This window comes from Stegostoma tigrinum, chromosome 31 (genome assembly GCF_030684315.1).
Source record: "Stegostoma tigrinum isolate sSteTig4 chromosome 31, sSteTig4.hap1, whole genome shotgun sequence".
NCBI classification, from domain to species: Eukaryota; Metazoa; Chordata; class Chondrichthyes; order Orectolobiformes; family Stegostomatidae; genus Stegostoma; species Stegostoma tigrinum.
The window spans coordinates 10702714-10718065 of record NC_081384.1 but is presented as its reverse complement, the minus strand read 5'-3'; the positions used below and the strand labels follow the sequence as shown (position 1 = coordinate 10718065).

Here is a 15352-nt window from a genome sequence, read left to right as displayed (position 1 = left end):
TTTCAGATGGAAACTGACAGCTAAAAAGCAGGAAGCGGAGAAAGTCTGTGTGTGTGGCTTTGAAATATTCCTATAATCACCAACAGCCTATGGAAAGAGGAAACAGGTTGTCACAGGGCTACATGAAAAATGTATTTGAAGTTAATGTAAACATCGCTTTGGTGGATTGGGTCGTTTTAGCTGTAGTTCAGTTGGTAGCAGTCTTCTCTATCTCTGAGGTAAAAGGGTTGGAATTTAATGAGCGTTGGGGGGGGGGGGCGCGGAGTTCTTGGGCACTGGCCAAGCATTGCTCTCCATGGAAGGCTCAGCAGAATAATTGGGTGATCTGGCATTTACTAGGAGAGCGTCAGTCCTCTCACTTGGTAATGCCTGCAGTGGGTTGTAGCCAGTGGATAATCAGAGGCCAGAAGCTCTCCAGTACTGGAAATCTGACCCAATCCACCAAAGTGATGTTTACATTAACTTCAAATACATTTTTCATCTAGCGCTGTGACAACCTGTTTCCTCTTTCCATAGGCTGTTGGTGATTATAGGACTATTTCAAAGCCACACACACAGACTTTCTCCGCTTCCTGCTTTTTAGCTGTCAGTTTCCAGGTACTGCCTTTCCAGTACTGTGCTCAAACCTGCAGGAGGGGTTACTACAGTTCCCAAGATAAAGCTGAGGATTGGGAGGAAGGGGCTTGTAGGGAGTGATATGGTGAGGGTTCAATGGCAATGTGTGGGAGGAGTTCAAAAGCAAGGGCTTTTGTTTCCCCTCCCCTCTATTCCTGATACAGGATTTCTTAAGCAGGTGCAGAATGCCTCTGAGCAGGGGTAGGCCTGAGCTGGCGAGACTCCTGGCCCACCACTCTCCACAATTCCTGGCTGCAGCTTGATGGCCAAGGCAGTTGGAGACCCCACCTCACACCCTCACCGTCCCCCTTGATTGGATGCACATGATCTTTTAAAGGGACCACTCCATGCATTTCCCTCAGTCCCCCAGTCTCTGGACTTGCCTCAGGAGATTTGGGGTGTTTAATACAGACTAAGACTTCAGGCTCCAGTCTCACTAAATCTCAAGGCTGCAGGGCTGTGCTGTCTTTCTGACGAAGTGCTACGAATTCTCCAGCAGTAACTTTGTGGGGACTGTACAAGAAACACCTGATAGTGCAGACTGCAGAAGAGGAGCTGCACAAGGTGTAAGCGCTACAGCGCAGGACCACACCAAACAACTTGACCCCCAAGATACTTACTTCTCTGTGTGTGTGTGTATGTGTGTGTGTGTGTGTGTGTGTGTGTGTGTATGTGTGTGTGTGTGTGTGTGTGTGTGTGTCCTAATGAATTTGTCATTGTATTCGATTAAATTGAGAACAAGAATGAATTAATACAACTTATCAAATAGCAAGTTGATATATTTGAATTTCCAGTACTGTTTATTAAGAACTAAAGAATGTATAATGAGAAACATCTGTCAAGTATGCCAAAATGAACATATTAGTCCAGCATTTGTACATCTGTCAGCTTCAGAAAGTCAATTGAGGCACATTGCCAATCTTAAATGATGGTGGTCTTTGATTAAAAATCAGTTTGAATCCTGTTCCTCTCGATATAGTTTATGACATCAATTTTACACCAATTCAGCTTATATAAAGTAGCTGTTGCCTCTTCCTACCTTAAGTCATTCAAAATATACGAAAAAGTGGCTCTATTTAAACTGGGATAATAAAGTGTGAAGCTGGATGAACACAGCAAGCCAAGCAGCATCTCAGGAGCCCTCTCTGATGAAGGGTCTAGGCCCGAAACGTCAGCTTTTGTGCTCCTGAGATGCTGCTTGGCCTGCTGTGTTCATCCAGCTCCACACTTTGTTATCTTGGATTCTCCAGCATCTGCAGTTCCCATTATCTCTATTTAAACTGGCTTTTCTTTGCTACTTCAAGAGCTTTAGACAAACAACTCTTCTATACTGACCTCCAGCACAGAACTGCTGCAAAGGCACTAAATAATCTTCCATTCAAGGGCAAGAATGAACTTCTATATATCAGTGAGTAGACCGAGGTAAAATAATAGCCTGAAGTTAAAAGGAGAAATCGGCAACTAACCTGTGCATATGGGAGCTACGCTTTTAAATAGCACTACAGAAGGAGTCTTGTTTGTTAGAAGCACAAATTTGAGTTTATCCTGTTGTGAATGAGTCATTGAGCAGCCCAATATCAGAAGAGATTTCAAGAACAAATATTTAATTCAGCCTTTTAAGTAATTGCCCTCGATCCCTGGGCACCAATGGAGCAGCAACATCCAACATGGTGAGCCCCTGACTCACAAATGGATATTGGGTGCCCCTGTTTAGCTGGGAAACAGGAATAGTATCAGCAAATTTCAGTCCTTTCTGCTTTCTGGTGCCAACAGCTGCCTTCCAGCAATTGCAGTTAGCTCCCATTTTATCAATTTCTCAATGGCCCACGTACAGCCTTGCCTGAATTTCAACTCAACACAAAACCACATGGTATCGATACAAAGCAATTTTCATGCAGTCTCACACTTGGATCAAGTACTTGCGAACAAATAAGAAAGTATCTGCCGCATTTATTTTCATTAATGTGGCACCCACTACGAACAACTGTGCAATAAATAGATGAGAGAATGGAGTCAGGCAGATTGAGCTCTTGAGATCACTGAAAGCCATGTGCACAATGCAGTAGTGGAGCAAGAAGAAAATATATCACAGTGTTCTATTATTTGTTAGGCTGGCTTGGACAATAAATAGATAGTTTATCAAGAGAGACAAGTTTAAGCAATGACGCTGAAGGAAATGAAAAACTCTCAAACTCTAATGAGATCTGATATATCATCATGTCAGCTTTCACCATACATTCATTCTGTGTTTACTCATTTTCTTCAGATGAAGGGCAATTACTTCTACCCAGCCCCAGCAGTACGATTGAACAAGCAAGCTTTTAAATTTATTTCACTGAACTATATTTTTCATTTTGTGGACTTTGCTTCTGTGTTTTTTTTTCTTTAGTATTTGTCTCTGCTATTGCCTTTGCTGCTGTAGATGCTGTTACCCTTGTTTCCCCTTAAGGGCACTGAACACCTGAATTGCTGTATTCCTGTCACAGAGTCGGCAAAATTCTATGATGTGGCCATGTGTCCATGAAATCCTGAAACTGATGTAAACATTTGATTCATCTCCTGGGGTCCCCAGGACCCACACAAGAAATATCACCCAGGGAAGCTAGTACACCCTATAACATGTTGGAATATAGTATTTATTATGCATGTGGAAGGTCACCCACTAGCTCAGTTGATGCCATGTCCTAACTACTGATGCTGTGGTGTGGTTGAAGAGAAACATTCATGTCCGTTGTCCTAAATAACAAAGTGTGGAGCTGGATGAACACAGCAGGCCAAGCAGCATCTTAGGAGTGTAAAAGCTGATGTTTCGGGCCTAGGCCCTTCATCAGACGATTTCAACTGCTTCAGTTTTTAAGGAAACCCATCTGCACAAGGCAATTGGAACAGTATGTTGGCAAGGTCAGGCATTTCACAAAGAACTGTTAGCAGAATCCACTGTTATTATCTAGTAGGCTCTAGACAGGATGCCTGAGGCCAAGTGGATCCAGGGAACAGGCAATGATTATATGTTCCTTGAGGATAGTTGTGTAAGAATTTGGTTGCATATGTGAGGTTTAAGTAATCACTGACATTATAGTTGGTGGTGTGTGCGTTGGAATAAACTCTCACGAGAAAAACCAATTTAATGGCTAACGAACATTTAATCTCTGATTTGTAACACTCAAGTGTGATATTTTATGAAATCACAATCTATTATGTTCATGTCACAAGGCAACAGCCTATTTTAGCCCATCAGTTTTCTGAAGTCAAAGGTTCACACCTGAAGGCCAACCATTTGCTATGTCAAGCCCAAATGTTCATTCCCTCTCCAACCCTTTTCTATTTCTAACTGCTCTGAACTATCCACTTCCTCTGTTCCAAATAACCCAAACTACAGATCTTTCCCACCTTAATGAATTATTTATATATTAATTTCAAACCTCATCATACTGTCTGAGATGACAAGGTGTGGAGCTGGATGAATACAGCAGGCCACGCAGCATCAGAGGAGCAGGAAGGCTGATGTTTCAGGCATAGTCACTTCTTCAGAAATGGGGGAGGGGAAGGGGACTCTGAAGTAAATAGAGGTGGGTGGGGAGAGAGGCGATGATGGAAGGTGGGTAAAGGAGCAGACAGGTGGAGAGAAGATGGACAGGTCAAGGAGGTGGGGATGGAGCCAGTAAAGTTGGGTGTAGGTAGGGATTTGGGATAGGGGTTGATCAGTTGAGGGAAGACGGACAGGTCAAGGAGGTGGGGATGAGGCTAGTAGGTAGGATGTAGGGGTGGGGGTTGGTCAGTGAGGTGAGAGGAGCGGATAGATGGGAGAAAAGACAGACAGGTCAAGGAGGCGGGGATGAGCTGGGTTGGTTTTGGGATGTAGTCAGGGGTGGGGAGACTTTGAAGCTTGTGAAGTCCACGTTGATACCATTGGGCTGCAGGGTTCCCAAGCGGAATATGAGGCGCTGTTCCTCCAGCATTCGGGTGGCATCGTTGTGGCACTGGAGGAGGCCCAGGATGGACATGTCATCCAAGGAGTGGGAGGGGGAGTTGAAATGGTTCATGACTGGGAGGTGTAGTCGTTTGTTGCGAACCGAGTGTAGGTGTTCCACAAAGTGGTCTCCAAGCCTCCAGCTGGTTTCCCCAAAGTAGAGGATGCCACAATGGGAACAGCGAATACAGTGTACCACATTTGCAGATGTGCAGGTGAACATCTGTTTAATGTGGAAGGGTTTCTTGGGGCCTGGGAGGGGTGTGAGGGGGGAGGTGTAGGGGCAGGTGTAGCACTTCCTGCAGTTGCAGGGAAAAGTGCCGGGGGTTGGTGGGGCTAGTGGGGAGTGTGGAACAGATGAGGGAGTCGTGGAGAGAGCGGTCACTCCAGAGGGCGGATAAGGGTGGGGAGGGAAAAGTGTCCTTGGTAGTGGGGTCAGATTGCAGGTGGTGGAAGTGGCGGAGGATGATGCATTCAATCTGGAGGTTAATGGGGTGATACGTGAGGGCGAGGGGATTCTGTCTCTGCAGTTATTGCGGGAGGGGGTGTGAGGGATGAGTTACGGGAAACACGAGAGTTGTGGACGAGGGCATTTTCGACTATGGTGGAGGGAAAATTGCAATCCTTGAAAAATGAGGACATCTGGGGTGTCCAGGAGTTGAATGCCTCATCTTGGGAGCAGATACAGCAGTGGCAAAGGAATTGGGAAAAGGGGAAGACATTCTTGCAGGAAAGTGGGTGAGAGGTGGTGTATTCTAGGTAGTTGTGGGAGTCGGTTGGCTTGAAATAGTTGTCAGTTTCCAGGTGGTTGCCAGAGATGAGACAGAGAGGGGCTGAAAGGAGAGAGAAGTATTGGACATGGTCCAGGTGAACTTAAGGTTGGGGTGGAAGGTGCTAGTAAAGTGGATGAACTGTTCGAGCTCCTCGTGGGAGCACAAGGCAGCGCCGATAGTCATCGATGTAATGGAGGAAGAGGTGGGGATGGGGCCAGTGTAGCTGCGGAAGAGGGATTGTTCCACGTATCCTACAAAGAGGCAGGCATAGCTTGGGCCCATGCGGGTAGCCATTGCCACCCACTTTGTCTGTAGGAAGTGGGAGGAATTGAAGGAGAAGTTGTTAAGGGTGAGGACGAGTTCAGCTAAGCAGATAAGGGTGTCAGTGGATGTGGGCTGGTTTGTGACAAACAACTGCACCTCCCAGTCGCGAACCACTTCAACTCCCCCTCCCACTCCTTGGACAATATGTCCATCCTGGGCCTCCTCCATTGCCACAACGATGCCCCCCTCAAAGGCTACAGGAACAGCACCTCACATTTCGCTTGGGAACGCTGCAGCCCAATGGTCTCAATGTGAACTTCACAAGCTTCAAAATCTCCCCACCCCCAACATCATCCTAAAGCCAGCCCAGCTCACCCCTGCCTCCTTGCCCTGTCCATCATTTCTCCCACCCGTCTGCTCCTCCCACCTCAACCCCACCCCCACCTCCTACCTATGAGCCATATCCCTGCCTCCTTGACCTGTCCATCATCTCTCAACTGACCAACGCCCATCCCAACTCCCTATCTACACTCACCTTTACTGGCTCCTTCCCCGCCTCCTTGACCTGTCTGTCTTCTCTCCACCTATCTGCTCCTTTAGCCATCTTCCATCCGCCTCCCCCTCTCTGTCTATTTCAGAAACTCCTTCCCCTCCCCTATTTCTGAAGAAGGATCCAGACCTGAAACGTCAGCTTTCCTGCTCCTCTGAAGCTGCTTGGCCTGCTGTGTTCATCCAGCTCTACACCTTGTTACCTCAGATTCTCCAGCATTGGTTGTTCCTACTATCTCATCATACTGCCTGCTGATTTCACCCATCTTCCTGTATCTTCCTTTCGATTCTCTTCCATCTATGTTTCCATATCAAACTCCTTAATTAACTCAGTTTCTGCTTACTCTTGTGACGCATAGCTTTTTTCAACTGATCTCTTTGTCAATTCCTACTGCTGACCTGTTCATTTGCCCATCACTTGCCTTCTTAATTTGAAGGATCGGTTGAGTGCTGATACCCTTAGACGATATTGTCCAGATAATAAACATCTAACAAATGGAGCTTACCATTCACAGTAGGCGCAAAGCCAACTTGCACTGATACAGGACATAAACATAACAAAATGTCACAGCTCAACTCACAAATGCTTTATCAAACACAATTTAACACTGAGTCACTTAAGGAGACATCTGGACCAGAAACTATGTCGTGGAGATAGGTTTTAACAAGTGCCCTCGAGAGAGGAGAGAGATGTCGAGAGGGATTGTAGTTTAGACAGTGACATTTCAGAGCTTAAGACCTGGACAGCTACAGGCAGTTTTGAATGTTCTGTGATAAAGCCACATGCTCAGGCCATAGCTGCTAAGGTACTCGTGTCTCTGGAATGCCACTGATGCTGTTAGCTTTGTCTTCACTTTCAAATTGACAATGCCTTGATAGATCCCCTGGTGCTATTTAAATGTTCAAGTGCTATCCTCAATAACTTAAACAATATCTGCATGAACAAATAATTGGATCTGTTGCAAGTCCCTGAATTCGGCTTTGTAAGAAATTGGGCTATTTGCTTTTACGAAATCTTTTAAAAATTATTGAAATAGCCTGAGGATTTTGTTTTACTGGCAATTAGACCATGATAGCATTCATAACAAGCTTGCAGGACCTCAAGGGACAAAATTCCAAATTGTATTGCATAATTTAAGGCAGGTCAAAATCAAACGCCCCTGAGGCAGTGCTCCAGTACCATCACTATCCTTTAACAACAATTACACTGTCCCTGAGGGTCATTCAAACATGAAATTTGTTTTAAATTCTGTGAGATAGTCTCATTATAGTGACTCAAATAAACAAAAACCTTATAAAATTAGCTCAAAATATGATAAATGTGGCTTAGGAACAAATCTCTCAATTCATATAAACAGTTCAAATAGTCCCTCAGTCATCCTCCTTGAGAATATTGAAGAAGGTTCCTACTATCTCTGGCATCACTGAAACCCTACAGGGAAGAACAATGTGTCATCCTCCAGACCTGCAACAATGTGGTTGGCACATAAGTGCCCTCTAGGCTATTAGCAATGGGCAATAAATGCTGGCCTAACCAGTGATGCCCACATCCCTTGATCACTTAAAGAATAGGTATGTCTTTAAGGTAATTAAGACAATCATTCAGTCATATTTAACGTTAGCTCTTGCTGCCAAATTTTCATCAGTTGTCTTTTGCAGAACTCACAACTGCTACAAACTGATCAAGTCTCATTTCATTGATTTAAGGAATATTCATATGATGTTATGTTCCACCACCTTCCAAATCCATGATCACTTCCTTCTAAGGATAAGGGCAGCAGATACATGGGAATACCCCTGGCAAGATCCCCTCCGAGCCACTCGCCATCGTGAATTGGAAATATATTGTCATTCCTTCACTGTCACAGGATCAAAATTCTGTAATTCCTCCCAAACAGCATTGTGGGTCTACCTAGAGCAAGAGGACTGCAGCGGTTCAAGAAGGCAGCTCACCACCACCTTCTCAATAAATGCTGGCCAGACAGCGATGCCCACATCCAACAAAATAAATTTGTAGTTGAAAGTTGTTGTAATGGTAACCATAACTACATTATCAATTGCTATATAATCCTGTCTGGCCTCTTAGGGCTGGTCACATACAGAAGGAAAACTGCCAACCATACCTGCTGGGGCCGACATGTGACTCCAGGCTCAGAGTAATGTGTTGGATCTTCACTGTCTTCTGCAACGCCTCATAAACACCTCAGCTCATGGGGTTAAGGATGGGGAACAGATTCTGGTCTTTCCAGAGTGACCCACCTCCTGTAAAAGAATAAATTAAAAGAGACACTAAATTAACACAAGAACAAAAACACAGTTGCTGGAAAAGCTCAGCAGGTCTGGCAGCATCTGTGGGGGAGAAAACAGATTTAATGTTTCGGGACCCTTCCTCAGAACTTGTGGTGGCTGGGAAAACGTTGCGGGGGGTGGGGAGCGGTCGGGGGGTGTGGGGTTGGTGGTGGTGGTGGTAGGGAGTAAATATTAGAATAGAGCCTAAAGAGAGAGAAACACGGATGGACAGACAAAGGAGTTGCTAACAATCAGGCTGAGAGGGTGAATAGTTGTTAATGGGGACTGTTAGTGACTAACAACAGGGGGCGTGTAGTGTCAGGCTATGTGGTAACAAGGACTGGTGTGTGGGGTTGGGGGGCTGGGACATGACAGAGTTTAGGCCCTAAAATTATTGATCTCAATATTGAGCCCAGAGGCCTGTAGGGTCCCCAAGTGGAAAATGAGGTGTTGTTCCTCCAGCTTGCGTTGGGCTTCAATGGAACACTGCAGCAAGACAGAGACAGAGATGTTGGCCAGGGAACAGGGTAGTGCATTGAAGTGGCAGGCAACAGGTAGTTCAGGGTCTTTTTTGCGAGCAGAATGGAGATGTTCTGCAAAGCAGTTGCCAAGTCTATGCTTCGTTTCCCCAATGTAGAGGAGACCACATTGTGAGCAGAGAATGCTGTGGACTAGATTCTGGGAAGTGCAAGTGAAGTGTTGCTTCACCTGGAAGGTATGTTTGTGTCCTAGGATACTGGGGAGGGAGGAGGTAAATGTGCGGGTGTTGCACCTTCGCCAGTTACAGGGGAGGTGGAGGGGTGTGGAGAGGTGTTGGGTGTGAAGGAAGTATGGACCAGGGTGTCCCAGAGGGAACGGTCCCTACGGAAGGCGGAAAAGGGAGGGGAGGGGAATATGTGTCTGGTGGTGGCATGTTGTGGGAAGTGGCGGAAATGGCGTCTGATTATCTTCTGGATGTGGACGTTGGTGGGATGGTAGGTGAGGATAAGGGGAACCCTATCGCTGTTGCAGGAGGGATGAGAAGGAGTGAGGGCTGAAGTGCGGGAGATGGGTCGGACCTGGTTGAGGGCCCTGTGACAACGGAGCTGGGGAATCCTTGGTTGAGGAAGAAGGTGGACATTTCGGAGGCTCCCTTGTCAAAGTTGGTCTCATCTGAACATATGCAACAGAGATGGAGGAACTGAGAGAAAGGGATGGAGTCTTTACAGGAAGTGGGGTGTGAGGATGTATAGTCCAGGTAGCTGTGGGAGTCAGTGAGTTTGTAATGCATATTAGTGGCCAGTCTATCCCCAGAAATGGAAACAGAAATGTTGAGGGAGGGAAGGGAGGACTCAGAAATAGACCAGGTGAAAATGAGGGCAGGGTGGAAATTGGAGATGAAATTGATGAAGTTTTCAAATTCCAGAGGAGAGAGGTTGTTAGTCACTAACAGTCCCCATTAACAACTATTCACCCTCTCAGCCTGATTGTTAGCAACTCCTTTGTCTGTCCATCCGTGTTTCTCTCTCTTTAGGCTCTATTCTAATATCATCAATGTTTCGGAGAAAGAGCTGTGGGTGCGGGCCAGAATAGGATAGGAACAAGGAATGTTCCACATAACCCACGAAGAGACAGGCATAACTAGGGCCCATGTGGGTACCCATGGCAACCCCTCTTAGCTGAAGAAAATGAGAGGAGTTGAAAGAGAAGCTGTTGAGGGTGAGGACAAGCTCGGCCAAGTGGAGGTGGGTGGTGGTGGGTGGGGATGGTTCAGGTCTTTGCTTCAGGAAGAAGTGGAGAGTCCTAAGTCCCTCCTGGTGGACAATGGATGTGTAAGGGGATCGCACATCCATGGTAAAGAGGAGGTGGCTGAAGCCAGTAAACTGGAAGCTTTGAAACCAGCGTAAGGCGTCGGATGAATCATGGATGTATGTGGATGTATATCAAATTAACACAATTGCCTTGGGAGGGAAGGAGGAACTTTGGGAAAACAGCAAAGAGACAGGAAGTTGGAAGACTGGGCCTTGGGTTGGTTCCTCTGCTTCACAGAGATTGTTCCTTTCAGAATCAGGAGCTCCATTGTCACAACCCTTTCTCCAATGCAATCAGGGAGAAGGGAAGAGGAACTGAATCAAAGACACGTTCTAAATTATTTCTACCCTTTCTTGGATCAGCACTGGCTGGGCAGCTGAATATTCAGAGCAATATGTTAAAAGAAAACAACTAATGACTTCTGTTGAAAACAATGCCCAAATAGTTAATTTGATTTCAAACTCCAAATCAATTCTGCACGCTGAAGTAATGACAACCTTTGCCATTTGCAGTGAAACTCCGAATGCTGATGTCATCTAATGATGGAATAGGGGACTTCTGACATGAAAGCCTACAAAATAGTAACAAAATAATAATCAACCTGAAGTCTGAGGAATGACAGAAACCGACCTGGAGAAAATGGGGAAAAACCTTGCAACTGGCAGGTCTACTGTGTGTTTGAGATTAGCCGCACGCTTCAGCGGTTCTGAACATCATTAGTGGTACTCAGCCTCTCGTATAATATTGGCTCTTGATTAAGGAATATATTAAAAAGGATTCTCCATTTATTAGAGAAACGATCGTGTCAATGCTGGAGCCTTAAGACTTCAGCATCTGTTGCCCTTGAGACGTGGGTACAGGCTGCATGAGGTATCTATGAAACAAATTGTTGCTGCTGTTTGCCTGGTCACAACAGAAACTGAGTAAACCACAAATGAATATGTATGAACATTGAAGTTGCAGCTCTGAATGATTTTGCATCTTTAATAAGCCCATGGGATCCATGCATTCCCTGAAAGGATGGCTTAATTAGAAATCATTGGGACTTTCAATATACATTGGATTAGTTCTTGAAGAGGACTAATTTGCAAGGTTATGGGGAAGAAAGTGGGGTACAGTCACGAATGTGATATCTTTCACTAAGTTCTAATACTGACCTGATGGACTGAGCGGCCACCATCTACTCTCTCAGGCTCTATGGCTCTTGAGCCATGCTCTGGAAGGGAGAAATTGTGCTTCAGCTTGGCCAAAATTGTTCTTAGAAGGATGATTTAACAGTGTAGTGGATTCTGTTGACTCACCCAGCAATGCTTAGTATAAGACTTTGCCTCAATTGTTGAACTGAGGATAGTGAGAATGTGGAGGGGAAGAAAACACAGATATCTGGTCAATTTCTAGACACACGAAAGCCAGATGTTGGCTCTGTCATCACTGCTGAGCCACAGATGGGAGCAGTGTTATAGTTCACCAACACTTATCAGTAAGTAATCAAAAAGGCTAGTGAGTTCATGTGGAGGTAAGGGACGTGGGTAGGAGAATGTGGTTCATGCTTGTCCAGGAGATAAGGAGTTACGTAGAAAATAGGAGCAAGAGTGGGCTATTCAGCCCTTTGATCCTGTTCTGCCATTCAATATGATCATGGCTGATCATCCAACTCAGTCCACTGTTCCTATTTCCTCTCCTTTGATCCCTTTAGCCCTAAGGACTATTTCTAACTCCTCCTGGAAACATTAATTATTTTGACCTCAATCACTTTCAATGACGGAGAATTCCACAGATTCACCACTCTCTGGGTGAAGAAATTTCTCTTCACCTCAGTCCTAAATAACCTAATCCATATCCTTAACCATGGCACTGGACTCCCCAGTCATTGGAAACATCCTTCCTGCATTTACCCTGCATAGTCCTGTTAGGATTTTAGAGGTTTCTATGAGAACCCTCCTCATTGCTCTGAACTTCAGTGAATATACTCCATTCTTAAACAATCCAGTTATATCTTCATAAGTAAGTCAGGAATCAGTCTGGTAAACCTTTGTTGTACTCCCTCCTTCGCCAGATTATCCTTCTTCAGATAAAGAAACAAAAACTGCACAATATTCCAGGTGCAGCCTCAGAAAGGCTCGGTACAATTGCAGCAGATATTCCTGCCCCTGTACTCAAATCCTCCCACTATGAAGGCCAATATATCATCTACCTTCTTCACTGTCTGTTTCTCCTGTTTGTTAACTTTCAAGTGTATAAGGATAGCCAACTCTCATTGCACCTCCCCCTTTCCCAATCTAGTGTCATTCAGATAATAATCCACCTTCCTGTTCTTGCTACCAAAGTGCATAACCTAACGTTTATACTTCATTATGCTTCATCTGCCATGCATTTGTCCACTCATTCAACTTGTTGCGAGGAGGGGATGAGAATATGCATTGAATGATAGGGGAGGAGATGGCGGAATGAGAAAGAGAAATTACTAAAAGATGACAAAATAATTTTGACTTCAGGCGTAGTAAGAGGTCAATTTAAATAGGGTTGTTCTGGAGGGTGGTTTTAACTTGCCCAATATTGACTGGGACTCCCTAGTGCCAGGAGCTTGGATGGAGAGAGTTTGTTTGGTGCATGCAGGGGAGTTTCTTGAAGCAAGGTGTAAATAGTCCAACTAGGGAAGGGGCCACGCTAGCTTCAGTGTTGAGAAACAGTCCTGCCAAGGTGGTCAATCTTTCGATGGGAGAGCATTTTAGGAACAGTGACCATAACTCAGTAAATTTTAAATACTTATGGGTAGGATAAGAGTAGTCCTAGGGTGAAAGTGCTAAATTGCGGTAAGGTTAAGTAAGACAATTGTAAGCAGCAACTGGGGAATGTAGATTGGAGGTAGCTGTTCGAGGGTAAATCCACATCGAACATGTAGGAATTTTTAAAAGGCCGGTTGATTAGAGTTCAGCACCAGCGTGCTCTTGTGAAAAAGAAGGATGAAGTTGGCAGATTTGGGAACCATGCATGACAAGAGAAATTGTGAAAGATGGCATACGTAAGGTTTAGGAAACTCAAGACAGCTAAAGCACTCGAAGAACATGAAGAAAGCAGGGATAATCTGTGAAATTACAAGCCAATGAGCTATTTGTCGATAGTAGGGAAATTGTAGAAGATTCTTAAGGACAGGATTTACTAGCATATGGATTTATTAACAATAGGCAGCATGGAGTTGATTGAGTTTTTTGTGGAAGTGAGAAAGATGATTGAGGAGGATCGGGCAGTGAATGTTGTCAACATGGAATTTAGTAAAGCCTTTGAAAAGGTCTCTCATGGCAGGCTGATACTAAAGTTAAAGACACATGGGATCTGTGGCAAGCTGGTAATATGGATACAGAACTGGCTTTGCCAGTTGTCATAGAAGCCAGAGAGTGGCGGTGGAAGGGTTTTTTACCAACTGGAGATGTGACCAGTAGTGTTCCACAGGGATCAGTGTTAGGGCCCCTGTCATCTGTCATATATATAGATATATAAATATAAATGATTTGGAGGAGAATGTAGGTGGCCTGGTTCGTAAGTTTGGGAATGACACAAAGATTGGGGAGCTGCAGATAGTAAGGATTGCTCAAGGATACAACGAGATATCGATGGAAACTGAAAGAACTGTGGATGCTGTAAATCAGGAACAAAAACTAAGTTGCTGGAAAAGCTCAGCAAGTCTGGCAGCATCTGTGAAGGAAAAAACAGAGTTAATGTTCTGGGTCCGGTGACTCTTTCTCAGAACAGAATATCAATAGGTTGGAGACTTGGGAGGAGAAATGGCAGATGGAGTTTAATTTGAATAATGGTGACGTGATGCATTTTGGAAGGTCTAATACCGGAAGGAAATATACAGTAACAGCAGAACTTTTAGCAACATCAATATACAGAGGGACCTAGGCATACAGATTCAAATTTCCCTGAAAGGGGCAACGCCGGTGGATAAATTGGTCAAAAAGGCATTTGGCACATTTGCCACCATTAGTAGGGGTTTAGGGTATAAAAATTGGCAGAAGGTACAGAAAGGATTTACCAGGATGTTGCCTGAGGGTATTAGCTATGAGAAGAAATTGGGCAGGCTTGGTTTATTTTTATTTGAACATCAGAGGATGAAGGGCAACCTGACAGAACTTTAAAAATTTATGAGAGGCATCGATCAAATGGATAGTCAGGGCCTTTTCCCTCAGATAGAAATGTCAATTACTAGAGAATATAGGTTTAAGGTAAAAGGGGGACAGTTTAAAGGAGGTGTCAGGGGCAAGTGTTTTACGCAGAGGACGGTAAGTGCCTGGAATAGGCTGCCAGAGGAGATGGTAGAAGCAAATACAATAGCAACGTTTAGGAGGCATCTTGATGGAGACATCAGTAAGCATGGAATTGAGGAATCCAGATGCATGTGTAGAGGTAAAATGTTTTTAGTTAATAAAGGCATCATTAGTCAAAGGAAACTCAGTGGGCCAAAGGGCTTGTTCCTGTGCCGTACTGTTCTTTGTTGTTTATCTATTGGAAATGAGGGATAATCTATGACAGAAACAACTAGATTCAACTCTTATGACATATGCTTCACATTTGTCTTTCACACTCCTCATTCCTGTTTCTTTTTTCATTCACTCATACAACATGGGTGTTGCTGCCTGGGGAGCATTTATTTTCACCCCTAGTCACCTTTGAGAAGGTGGTGTTGAGCTGCCTTCTCGAACTAATGCAGTCCACCTGCTGTAGGTTGACTCATAATGCCGACAGGGAGGGAATTCCAGGATGTTGACCCATTGGCAGTGAGGGAACGGCAATATATTTCCAAGTCTGGATGGATGTATCCATTAATAAAGAGCTTCCAGGCAACAGTGGTATCCAGAGACTGTCAGTATCTGTACTCAGGTGTTATAGCTGATGGATACATGGACAAGGTCAGTGAGGGCTGGGGAGGGATGAGGTGAGATGGAAGAGTGTAGCATACATGAAGGAATGATGTGAATGTTGTTGATGTGATTCACTGAGCACATTTCAAAAGCATAGCCAGTTTACAAAATTTTACCAAAAGGCGCTTTGATCAAACACTGAGGCCAGAGATGGAGCAGGTTTTAACAGTGGCAATAAA

At 44.7% G+C, this 15352-nt stretch overlaps 1 protein-coding gene across 1 annotated transcript in view; it reads left to right on the top strand.

The window, feature by feature from the left end:
• Nucleotides 1-15352, top strand: part of lrrc3ca (leucine rich repeat containing 3Ca) — a 177647-nt gene that overhangs the window by 94852 nt on the left and 67443 nt on the right. The gene's annotated exons all lie outside the window — the stretch shown is intronic.